A 13,073-nucleotide genomic window follows, 5' to 3' on the forward strand; every position below is an offset into this window, starting at 1 on the left:
CCGTTCAGGCCTCGTGGGGATTTTGCAATTCCGTCCACAACAATGTTGTTCCACCTTGATTGTCCCTCGAGATAATCTGATTGCTCTCATTGTTATCATGAATTCACATACAGAACTGATGTCCTCTCTCAATGACTTACAGATTGCTGTCATCTTGTCGTTCTCATGTTCAAACACAGCGAGCTGGCCTTGGGAGAACTGTTCTTCAGGTCCTGGACCTCTCTGGTCAGGTCGTCTATTATTTTATTAGTTGACTCCACTAGTATTTGGACAAAACACTTGAAGCAATTTTTTTGTTGTTGTAGCAACTGCTTGTAGAAGTACGGTACTCCCACCGGCTTTGGTCTTTGTCATGGTATGTCACGCTGTTACTCCTCGCAGTTCTTAGGGAAGACTGGAAACAACAAAGAGCAGGGATCTAGACAGCCACTAGCCTGGAACAACTATCCCAGCCACAATGGATAAGTGCGTCGCTAGGTTAGCTGCTACGCAAAGCAGGTCCTCAGGCTTTGGTCGGCAGGATCACTGGACAGATAGTACCAGTCCCAGCAACTGATGCCAACCACATTGCAGGATCCAAACTCAAAAGGTAGCTAGGGATAAACCATTATTTTTCAATAGACTTTCAATACAACAAACTTTGCAAAACAACAAACTGAACTCTCCTTCGTTCCACGAGTGTACAAAACATTAGGAACACCTTTATAATATTGAGTTGCACCCCCCTTTTGTCCTCAGAACAGCCTCAATTCATCAGGCATGGGCTCTACAAGGTGTCAAAAGCGTTCCAGTGGAATGCTGTTCCATGTTGACTCCAATGCTTCCCACTGTTGTGTTAAGTTGGCTGGATGTCCTTTGGGTGGTGGACCATCCTTAATACACACGGATACTGTTGAGAGTTTAAAAAAAACAGCATCCTTGCAGTTGTTGACACACTCAAACCGGTGCGCCTGGCACCTACTACCATACCCCATTGAAAGGCACTTCAATATTTTGTCTTTTCCATTCACCCTCTAAATGGCAAACATACACAATCCATGCCTCAATTTTCCCAAGGCTTTAAAAATCCTTCTAAAAAACCTGTCTCCCCCTTAACCGACACTGATTGAAGTGGATTTAACAAGTGACGTCAATAAGGGATCGTCGTTTGATACACCTGGTCAGTTTATGTCATGTAATATGCATGTGTTTCTAATGTTTTGTACACTCAGTATACACGCCGATGAGGAATTCCCTTACAGAAAGGAGATCAAATGAACACTGCTCTGGCCCTTTGATAGCCAGCTTGTTGGTATTAAAGCCTAAAATGGCCTACTTATGACATGATTAAAGACCAGAAGACTTTTATTGTTTTTTTGTTGTCTCAAGGGGTACATCTGCATCATTCTAAATAACTTTATTACTGTTCCTAAGAAATGCACTGATACTTCATTATCTGAAAAACAAAACACTGGAGGCAGACCACAGAGATCAACTTGTCAATCCAAGCCCTTATGACTATTGAATGGGCCTCAAAGTGGGGTTTGGTGGTTGGTTAACAACAACAACACCCTTCTTACCTAAACAGAATGGGAAGGAATGCCTTTAGCCCTCGCTGTAGTCCCTGGAGAAACCTCATGTTTTCACTCAGACAATGATTAAAGGGATACTCCGGGATTTTGCCAATGAGGCCATTTGTCTACTTCCCCAGAGTCAGATGAACTTGTGGAGACTACTCTTATGTCTCTGTGTCCAGTACGAAGGAAGCTAGTGTTATGAAGGAGACAATGCTAACTAGCGTTAGCGCAATGACTGGTTACTCATAAACCTCCAGTCATTGCGCTAACGCTAGTTAGCAACTTTCTTCAAACTGCACAGAGGCTTTAAAATGGTATGCATGAGTTCATCTGACTCTGGGGATATGGATAAAGGGCCTCATTGGCAAAATCCTAAAGTATCCCTTTAACCTAAAATACCCCCAGTAGCTCAGCTTGGACAAGAATATAGAACATACAGTACATAGCTACTATGATATACATTGTGGAATGCATGCCTACAATGCTTTACGTTATAAAGGTACTTTCCACAACCCCAACATCCCCCATCGAACATGATCATTTGTGTGTGTGTGTGTGTGTGTGGGGGGGGGGGGGGTAATTATGTCTTGAAGATAGTAATACAACTTTATTTTGATGCCAAACACAACGCTTTATAGTGCCTGTGCAGTATTTTTAACGTAAACAACGACTTTTAAAGCAAGTACATGCAATACCCTTCATGAGAAATTACCATTTTTATTCAATCTTTGTGCCTCCATCAGAAGGCCATTTTGTTCTCTGCAGAGAGGGGGGTATTTATAGAGGCAAGATATTCAGGGAAGGAGTTTGATCCGCTCTGTGTTCTCACTCCTGTGGAGCACGCAATCTCACTTTGCAGCAGCGTCCGCAGCTCCAGCCATACCATTCCATCAGCATAAATGCCTCAAAAACACTTACACACAAAGTATACAGGTGAGAAAAACACTACTTCAGTGGGACTAGGAATGTTTTGGGGGGGGGGGGGGGGGTTGTGCTTCTGAATTGTGACTTCCTTTTACTTTTCAGAATTCCATATAAAAGAAAGTCTTTTGGAAAGGAAGTTTTTTTTTCGATCACTCAGTGGCATGGAGACACAGGAGAATTTGACAAAAACAGCCTTCAGGCATACCTACATTTAGTGATAATAGCTAATGGCACTCTCAATAATAATGGGGTGCACATTTATAAAGCAATCTCTTGAAATACAGAACATATCAGAATACCAGGACTCAAATGAGAGCAGGAATAACCACGGAGAGGAAAGGTTCATTCAAACACAATTTCACCTGACCAATTCTCTTGTATGAAATAATCAGCATCCCACACTTAGCCCTCTAAAATAAGAATCACTTTACAGATACAATTACTGCTGTCCCCTCTCTGCCAGAGCCACTGTCAACTGTGTCTTTTAATTCTGTAATCAGTTGCCAGCAGGACCCACTATCGCCGCCTGCATGCCGCGCCAGTCAATACAGACATCCCCAAACACACACCGGCTGGTTTTGTCAAATGTTTTATTGAGTGTAGACATCTGGGCTACTGTAAAACATGCATTATCTCTGGAAGGAGGAGAGGAGCAGCTCGCATTGTCCCTGCTGTCAGCTGTGTCAGGCCTGGCACCAGTGATGGAGATTAATGAAGTATCAAGAGAGTAATACTCTTCTTCAAATGCTCCTACCATTTGGAGGGGGGGGGGCATCCTGATCTTAAATAGCAAAGCTGTCAGTGTTTAGTGGATCTGTGCTTTGGCAAGGGGGATTGTATAGAATTCTCCTGGACAGAAAATAAACAGGGATAATGTGGCAGAGTGGGCAGTAGGTAGGACTGAGCCGACTTGGCAGGTAGCAATCAATCTCCAGCTTCATTTTGTCTAAAACAAAGAAGAATTCTCTAACGGCACAGTCCATTCTGGTAGCCGACAGACTGCGACTGAGTCACTTCTTAGTCTTGGTTTGGCGTGTTGAATTTGAAAAAGATAATGTCTCCGTCTTCCACAATGTAGGTTTTTCCCTGTTGTCTGTAAAATAGAGAAACACAACACCTAATTAATGACAGTTATGAAAAACAAGAAATAGAAAATTAGCAATGAACACGTGCACATCATCTCAGTCTTACACACATGTGCGCGCACGCGCACACGCACACGCACACACACACACACACACACACACACACACACACACACACACACACACACACACGGGGTGTCTAGAATCCCACTGAGTGAATAACCCTCTTCTCTGTCAATTTCCATTCACATTTTAATAACGCTCTGTCATTATAGCATCCTCATACTTCTTAAGGAAACAAAATAAGTTCCAACATTTCTTTTTTATACATTAGATGTGTTTGTTCCCCTTCCCGGGCAAACTCAAAATAATTGACTTGAAGTGCTAATACGGACGGGTATATGCATTCTGGTTCTGCACAGAGCACAATTAATTAGAAGAATCAATGTCCCTTTAAAGGCTCAGGAGACCATTTAATCCAGACCCAATAGCACCAGAAACACTGCATGGAGAGGGAGACAGGGGGGAAAAAATCAATGGCTATTTGTGATTCCTGAGTATGAATTAAACCAGACACGTCTAACTGGTTCATTTGCACTTGAAAGCAGCCATCTGGAGGAGCAAGCTTGGCTTAAGCAGATATGATTACTAATAATGTGATATCTTTGTACGCTGGCCTATTCAAACAGTCCATTCCCACAACTGGCATAAATAGCATTGGCCTTAATGCTGCAGTCAGAAACGCTCTGTGTCCATATATATATATATATATGATTATATATATTATATATACACATATGTATATATTTAACAGGTGGTATCAGTAGCTTTCACCTGGTTAGTCTATGTCATGGAAAGAGCAGGTGTTCAAGGGAATGAGGGATTAGGAAGAGAGCATGCAGCCGGACCTGAGGCTCTGATGTCAGGCTTCCATTTATTTTTTTGGTTGTACTTATTACCCCTTTTTCTCCCCAATTGGTAGTTACAGTGTTGTCCCATCGCTGCAACTCCCCTATGGACTCGAGAGAGGCGAAGGTCGAGAGCCATGCATCTTCCAAAACACGACCCTGCCAAGCCGCACTGCTATTTGACACGGCTCGCTTAACCTGGAAACAGTCCAGCTGGCAACCAAAGTCAACTTGCAGGCGCCCAAATCAGCTTGCAGGCGCCCAGCCCGCCACAAGGAGTCGCTAGAGCTCATTGGAACAAGGAAATCCCGACCAGCCAAACCCTCCCCTAACCCGAACGACACTGGGCCAATTGTGCGCCACATCATAGATCTCCCAGTCACAGCTAGCTGTGATACAGCCTGGGATCGAACCTGTTACGCCACAAGCACTGCAATGCAGTGCCTTAGACCACTGCGCCACTCGGGAGGTCTGTCAGGCTTCCATAACATCAGCGTTCAAAACCCCAGAGCCTGGCACATTTCCCCTCTACTGACACTTTAGGAAGTAGTAACCAACAATAGATTACAGCTGAATTATATACATTTTACAAAGACATGAGGTGAAATATTGAATGTAATATTCTGGTAATGTATTTTTTATTTCCGATGTGGATCAAGGGCAAGTCATGTAGTGTATAAGTCTCTGTCAGACAGAGGATTTGGCTGGCCATTGAGTGAGCTGCGGAGATCTACTTGGTGATAATATGAGTAAGTAGGGCAAGCTCTCACTGCTTGCCAGTGCTAATCACACATCTCCTGCACAGGATTTAGAAGGGATTAGCATCTGATACTCTGATTTCCACTTTGTCCACATCCCTAATTGTTTAATCCATATATTCCATTGGTGAACTAAATACTTTTAGACCTGCTACATTTTAAACAGAACCCGGGGACAATTTAACAGGTAAAAAGTATCCAATTACATCATGGTTTGATCTCATCAACAGCTATTGGCTGGTGGTCAAGTTTAATGGCGTTTGAAGCTTAAGTACCAAGACTATCTACATAATAGCCCTGTGAAGTGCTTTGTACACACTATAATAACAGATGCCAGTCAAGGCTCTGGAGGTAAACCAATAGAGGCACTTCCTCCAGACGCGTGCTAACCACTGACATTGACACATTCATGTCCTGCTGTTCCAATGGCAGGACCATACAAGACAAACCAACAGCATCAGACACGCTAAGTCACGCTGGGTGTTGGGAAATTGCTCCAATCCATTGTGTGACATGGAACACTTTGGAATGTTGTTCCTTGCCCCGAGCTTTCTTCTGGGGGAGAAGGGAAAAAAAGCAAGAACAAATAGCATTACCTCAACCAGGCGGGTGAGAGGTGTTACAGATGAGGCCAATGTCTTACAGTTACCCTGAACATCAGCACACACTTGCCGAGGGAGAAAAAAACAACCTTTAAAGCATTCCGTGACACTACCTGCTGTACTTATCACAACGCTATAGTCTTCTCAAATTCACCGTGAAATACAGTGATTATATTGGACAGAGCAGTGCCCATGTAAAAGCCACAGCCCAGTAAAAAGGTCAAAACAAACATTGGCAGTAATAAAATAAGATATGCAGGCCACATTTATGCGCTGTTCATCCGTGCAACAGTCCTGATGTAAAGAATTTCACACTTTATTTAACTCGGCTCTTTATATCACTCTCACAAAAAGTGCCGAGCTAACGGTCTGCTCTATAGATGTGGCCTTGTGGGGTACAGAGATCTTCCTCTGAGAGGCTGGCCTGAGGTATAAGAAAGGCCTACCGTGAGCCTGTTAAAACAGATGGTGATGAAGATATGCGCCGCAGGAGAAGAATGGCAGTGTTTAGAGACAGAATCCATTGGCTTGTCAGGTGCGCTGGCGGAGTGTGTGCAGTAATTTCTTCCCCTGGCTAAAGGTGAAGAGTGTTTGCAGTGCAAGCAGTGGGGTGACTGTCAGCTCCACTGATCACAGGAGACTTCCCTCATCTGCACCCCGACGGCTCACCTTGACAGCGTTCTCGCTTGCCCCCCTCTTTAAAATCTGCCGAATTTCATTACTTCAGCCATAACGAAGCCCTTCTCAAAGTCCGCGTGGATCTTGCCGGCTGCCTGTGGAGCCGTGGTTCCTTTCTGTCAGGAGGAGGAAAGAGAAAGGACGCACAAGGTAAATTAATTGTTTTGGAGAAGATGGATTTCAGCACAGGACTGACATGCTGTTTGATAGGGGGATGGTGAAGTGAGCATGGGTAGGGGGTGTGTTGGGGGTTATTCTTGCCTCGCTCCTGATTTCTGGATTGCACGTCACACGGTTGTGCCTTGCTAGAGTAGCCTTGAGGCCGATAAGGAGCCTGCGCTGCTATCAATGCCCACCAGCAATTTCTGATTCCGTGGCGCTATTGATTTCTGTCCAAGCAATCTTCCCTCATTGTGGGTTGCTACTCTGGCCTCAGGTCGCCAGAGAGGGAGAGAGGCAATGTTGCACACTGTATTGACCTGGCTGTATCATACCTGACCATTTTGAAATGGAAACTTTCACTACGTTTTATATACAGTGTGTGCGCTATATCCCCTTTGTCATGTTTGAATTTCCTCAAAATGTATTTCTAGCACAGCAGATGATTGAAAGGAAATATAAAGGATCCCTTTATAGAATATACATTCATACATACATTTAAAACCAACATTATAACAGAATGACCAAGGAAAATATGAAATTGGTTGTTTTTCTCCAAGAACAAAAAACAACCGTTCCCCCCTCCCCCCCAACTTTTATAAATTCTTCCTACATTAAATCCCATTTAGCATCAGAAGTCACAACGGTCTCTGATAAAATACGCAATTTATATGCATTGAAATAATGCCTGGGAAAATGACAAATTACCCAAATAAGTGACATCCCTGCGCGGCATCATTATGACTTGTGCCTGTTAACCTCCTCTCCCTCTCTCTCTCTCCCTCTCTCTTGGCTCTGTAACACTGTGCTCCAAAACTGCGGAGCACTTTTAATTATGTATATAATCAGGTTGGGGTCAACATATTTCATGCCAAAAGAATGATGTGCATTTAATGACTCCAATACATTACCATCCCTATGCAATCTCATTGACGGAGTGCTTGTAAGTTTAACTACCATTAATCAGCATCAAGGTTTGTCTAGGTAGAGAAAAATAGATTAGGGGCTGATTTGGTCCTATAGCGCATTACAAGAGATACACATCATAGCAGTTAACAGCTATGCAGAGCAGCCTGATAGATAATGGTCACCTCGAGGCTGCCTAATAAAGCATGCTAAAGGGCTTAGCAGCACCATGTTACAGAGTGTCGTTTTTACAATGTAAGATGTATTGGGTTAATATAGCTACTCACTGATGCTTACCTGACTAAACGCCTCACACACAATCAAGGCTAGCTGTAATCAGTTATGTCAAAGGAGACAAGCCCATAGGAGAAATGCTTGGAGGAGTTCTGTTACTTTCCTAAACCCACTGAGGACATCACTCATGGCTGGGCGGAGGTGGCTCATATATCTAACCACTATGATGTCACCCAAATAAAAATGTTCTGTTTATTATCAACCTAAAACATTTTCTTAATAACAACACATACTTTCAGTTTAGTTAGTTGTAAAAATAAAAAATATATATTTTTAAAAACTGCTCACGTTCCTTACACAGATCGACTAGCGAATCAGAATGCAACTCCTGACAGGTTAAAACCTTATTATGACTGCTCTTAATCCTTCTAACATTTGCACAATACCAGTGCGCCGAGCCAACATCTGTATCGATGTAAATCCTCCTGTGATTCAGTGTCACCCAGGCTCTCGGCGGGCTCAGTAAACTGAGACACAGAGAGGAGGAGCCCCCAGCAAGACCCACAAACGGTTGAATAAAAAGCCACATCAATTTCAGCACAGACAACCCCCGTCACACAGATTAGGCAGGCACAATGCTAGGGCCCCTTATCTCCCGCGGCAGGAGGAGGGCAGGCAGATCTGCACGGGATGGAAACATTCTCAGGAAGTAATGGGCAAAATCAATTGTTGCCCTCCTCAATCAAAGTAGCCCCCACTTTCACTGTTCAGCAGCTCAACAGTAATTGAAGTTATCCTTGGTCTGTAATGACTAGCTAAAGCTGGACCATGACAAAGTTGAAAGTGGCTGATATCAGGCTGCATGCCAGCAGGGTGGAACGGTATGCGGCGCGGCCGGCCGCGGGGGCAGGGTCTTACCCGGATGGTCCCCGCACGGACCTCATCTGGTCCAGCTGTGAAGAAGTACTCCAACTGTAGGGCTCCATAGCCAGCCTTGATGATCCTTGTCAGAACGCTGTCGGAATAAGCAGAGTGAAAGCAATTTTATTTTCCATGTTGTTCGTGGTGCTGTAAATGCTAGGTCTTTTAGGATATTTTAGTGGTGCTTTGATTCGTAGCCAAAGTTCACGTCTGTGGCAAGACCACATCAATTCCAATACATAAACGCATTAAATAAATAAAATAGGGTCAACATTGAACATTTCATTCTCCAGCGATTTAAAAAAATGAATTGTCACGCTTGCCGTCTCATTTAGCACCTTTAAGAATTCATCCCACTGTCTCTCTGAGCAGATAAAAAAATCTGCTGTCACGATTTCTCTTCCTCCATAGAGGTTTTCACATGCGAACAATACACCCGAAATGCCCAAGTTATAATTATACCTGTAGATGACAGATGACAGTTAAAAACTTCATTTATAAGAAAACCCTTTGACTGAGTTGTTCCCGTATAGAGAGGGATCCTTGCTTTATAATGGTAATTACTCTACCACGTATTATTCTATCAGCGCACGCAATTAAAGGAGACTGAATGCTAATTAACCTCTGAGCCTTGTGCTCGGTGCAGTACTTCTTAATCTCCCCTTCACTCATGTCCTGCATGAGACTCTCCACTCCTCCGCTGAAGGGGATGACCAGCGCCCCGGGGTCGTGAACTGTCTACCCACTCCTTGATTGACACCAACCTGGACAGTAGACACAACAACACAGGCAGGTTGGAGCTTCATGATGTCGGTGTTGACTGACAGGACAGAACAGAGCAGCGTTTGTTATCAGTCGGCTGGCCGATGCATATTCATGAGAGAACAGCCGTGCCTGTTTACCACGTCGTTTCGGAACATTGCCTTCCCCAAGGTCGCGCTGTGATTGCACAGTTTCACTTTGTTACCGAGTTTGCCTTATTAACAAGTCTCCAGTTCAGGAATAAGTTTGCCATGTCATGCGTAGGTATGAATACATGCAATGACATTCCATTAAGAAAAAGCAGATTGTTGACAATTATCATGGTTAAAATGGCAGTGTTTTTACCCCAAATTCACTCCAAGGTTACAGCTCTACTGTTATGTACAAGTTGATTTATTTCAAACAGTTAGTAGCCATTCCAGTAATTGCCCTAAGGCCTGGAGGATGGATGGAAGTATAGTATTCCCACCTCTGAACGTCTTAGTCATTCCCTTCCCTTAAATCCCTTTTAAGAGTGTTTTTCTGCCCTGTGACTCAGCGGGAGACCTGACATTGCAGGACAAAGATATCCTCACAGTTAATGGTAACTCTCTGCCAGAACAATGTGGGGTGGGGGGTGCTGGGGGGGGGGGTCGGATAATTATGAGATTAGCCCCACGCGTTTACAGCCTGTCCTGGGATTGGACGAAGCCCAACGAGCAGCATCACATCACCCATTTTCACACATTGGGCCCGAAAGAGAGAGCTCCCAGGCTTCTGGATTGATTCTAAAGGCCCGTCATTATCTGTAATCCCGGTTTCCTGTTTACAAAACCTATAAGAAATCAAAGGCTGGGAGTGGCCGCACAACCTCAATACCACAGCTATTCTAATAATAATGTCACCCGTTTATCATCTAACTATTGGATCACTGGTTCAGTCAATCCATCTCGGGTGTCTTTCTATCACTTAGAACTGAACAATACTATCAATGCTAAATATCGGAGAAGAATTCCAACTTCTGGGAAATGTCATTGCAGCTTCATAACAGCTGCGGTTGCTTGGATGCTTTTTTGATCATTTGATTTATCTTACTGAGTGCTGCCAAACGTGCGTCAGGGCAGACCATCAGTGTATTCTCTCGGCAATAAGCATAACCATCTATCTACAACCAATATTTCACTTCCTGCTAACACAGAGGCTGTGATGCACTTAAACTAGAGTTGAGGATTTGACAGGCGCCACTACGAGCTGGTCACCCCTTCTCATGAAGGGAAAAATGTACATTTAGTGGAAACTCAAACTCGAAAGCCAAGGAGATGACTGCCTCTCCAAGTAGGGAAAAGAATCCAATCTGGGATAATAACAGCTGTAGTTTGTCACTTTTAGGAGCCTAGTCGTCTATTCGCTGGCAGATTATTTGCATTCCTCAGGTATCACGTTCTCTACAGGCGACTGAATAATGATTCACAAAATCACTCTCCCGACACCAGTCAAGGGCTGTGATCCTGTGAATAGGCCATTGTACCTGAGACTGTAATTGGCGAAGACTTGACAGAATCGAGCGTCGTCAGCCAAGCAACAAAGAGGCTCTTGGTGGAGCGCTGAGGGATGATTTTAATAATGCGGAAGCCGAGATGGAGAACGTGAGCGCCAAATGAGCACGGGGGTCCCTGGCTCCGCGCACAGAGTGACACAGGAGCAGACAAACACCGTGCCACAGGAACAAGGTACACCCCCTTCGTCCAACAGAGGGAACGCAGCACTGTCAAATGAGATTTGATGTTCTGTCAACATTACTTTTCTGACCAACTTCATCAACTTCACCAGTCTAGTTACGCCACTTTACAATCGTATTTACATCCTCTCCAAAGCATCTTGACAAATGAATTGGGTAAATCTTAATATCAAAACATAACAAATATGGCTTCTCTCTAATGAGTTAATATGCTGAACTTAATCACACACACACATAAAGATGAGCAAAAATGACTGTATGAAATAAATAATACAAATACTGAGCTATACTCAAACAAATTGGGAAATAATATTATTTTATAATAACCCTAACCGCTCAGAGAAAGAGATTTGTTGAAAGAGTAATACATGATTTTTTTTTGCAAAAAGAGCATCAAAATGTTTGGCACCACCATTTTCAATAGCTTTCAATACCTTCCCTCGAGACTTTTCTAAAATGTTTTATGAGATTGGAGAACACATTGAGAGGGATCTTAGACCATTCCTTCAAACAGAATTTTCAATGGGTTTCAAGTCTGGAGACTGAGATGGCCATTGCAACATTTGTGGTCAATTAATAATTTATTTGTGAATTTTGATTAGTGCTTGAGGTTATTGTCTTGCTGGAAGATCCACTTGCGGCCAAGTGTCAGCCTGGCCAGGAGGCAACCAGGTTTTTGGCTAAAATCTCCTTGTACTTGATACTTGTACTTGATGTCCTGCTGAAACATGAATTTCTCTCCCAGTGTCTGGTGTAAAGCCATTTTTTCCTCTAGGAAGCAGGTTTTCCTCTAGGATTTTGCCTGTGCTTAGCGCCATCCCGTTTGTTTTCATCCTGAAAAACTCCCCAGTCTGTGCCGATGTCAAGCATACCCATACCATGATGCAGCCACTACCATGCTTGAAAATCAGTGATGTGTTGTGTTGGATTTTCCCCAAACATAAGGCTTTGCGTTTAAGCCAAATAGTGCATTCCTTTGCCATTTTTTTTGCATTGTTACTTTAGTGTCTTGTTACATACATATACATTATTACTTTAGTGCCTTGTTGCATACAGTGCCTTGCGAAAGTATTCGGCCCCCTTGAACTTTGCGACCTTTTGCCACATTTCAGGCTTCAAACATAAAGATATAAAACTGTATTTTTTTGTGAAGAATCAACAACAAGTGGGACACAATCATGAAGTGGAACTACATTTATTGGATATTTCAAACTTTTTTAACAAATCAAAAACTGAAAAATTGGGCGTGCCTTGTTGCATACATATACATTATTACTTTAGTGCCTTGTTGCATACATATACATTATTACTTTAGTGCCTTGTTGCATACATATACATTATTACTTTAGTGCCTTGTTGCATACATATACATTATTACTTTAGTGCCTTGTTGCATACATATACATTATTACTTTAGTGCCTTGTTGCATACATATACATTATTGGAATATGTTTTTATTCTTTTTGATTATTCTTTTCACTCTGTCATTTAGGTAATTATTGTGGGGTCAATCAATCAATCAGTCAATCAATCAATCAAATAGATTTATAAAGCCCTTTTTACATCAGCCGATGTCACAAAGTGCTATACAGAAACCCAGCCTAAAACCCTAAACAGCAAGCAATGCAGGTGTAGAAGCACGTTGACTATGAAAAACCCACTAGAAAGGCAGGAACCTTGGAAGAAACCGAGAGAGGAACCAGGCTCTGATGGGTGGCCAGTCCTCTTCTGGCTGTGCTGGGTGGAGGTTCAAAAGTTCATAGATGACCAGCAGGGTCAAATAATAATAATCACAGTGGTTGTAGAGGGTGCAACAGGTCAGCACCTCAGGAGTAAATGTCAGTTGGCTTTTCATAGTCAAT

General features: G+C 43.1%; 1 long non-coding RNA gene across 1 annotated transcript; it reads right to left on the reverse strand.

Moving 5' to 3' along the window:
• Positions 1 to 2,560: 2,560 nt before the first annotated feature.
• LOC116352873 (uncharacterized) lies at positions 2,561 to 10,024 on the reverse strand. The gene is made up of 4 exons (XR_004205601.1): positions 9,354 to 10,024; positions 8,729 to 8,825; positions 6,503 to 6,627; positions 2,561 to 3,573 (listed from the first exon to the last, which is right to left on the reverse strand). It is a non-coding gene; the product is annotated as an uncharacterized LOC116352873 (long non-coding RNA).
• Between the last annotated feature and the right edge of the window lie 3,049 nt (positions 10,025 to 13,073).

Source organism: Oncorhynchus kisutch, linkage group LG26 (assembly GCF_002021735.2).
Source record: "Oncorhynchus kisutch isolate 150728-3 linkage group LG26, Okis_V2, whole genome shotgun sequence".
In the NCBI taxonomy this organism is placed as follows: Eukaryota; Metazoa; Chordata; class Actinopteri; order Salmoniformes; family Salmonidae; genus Oncorhynchus; species Oncorhynchus kisutch.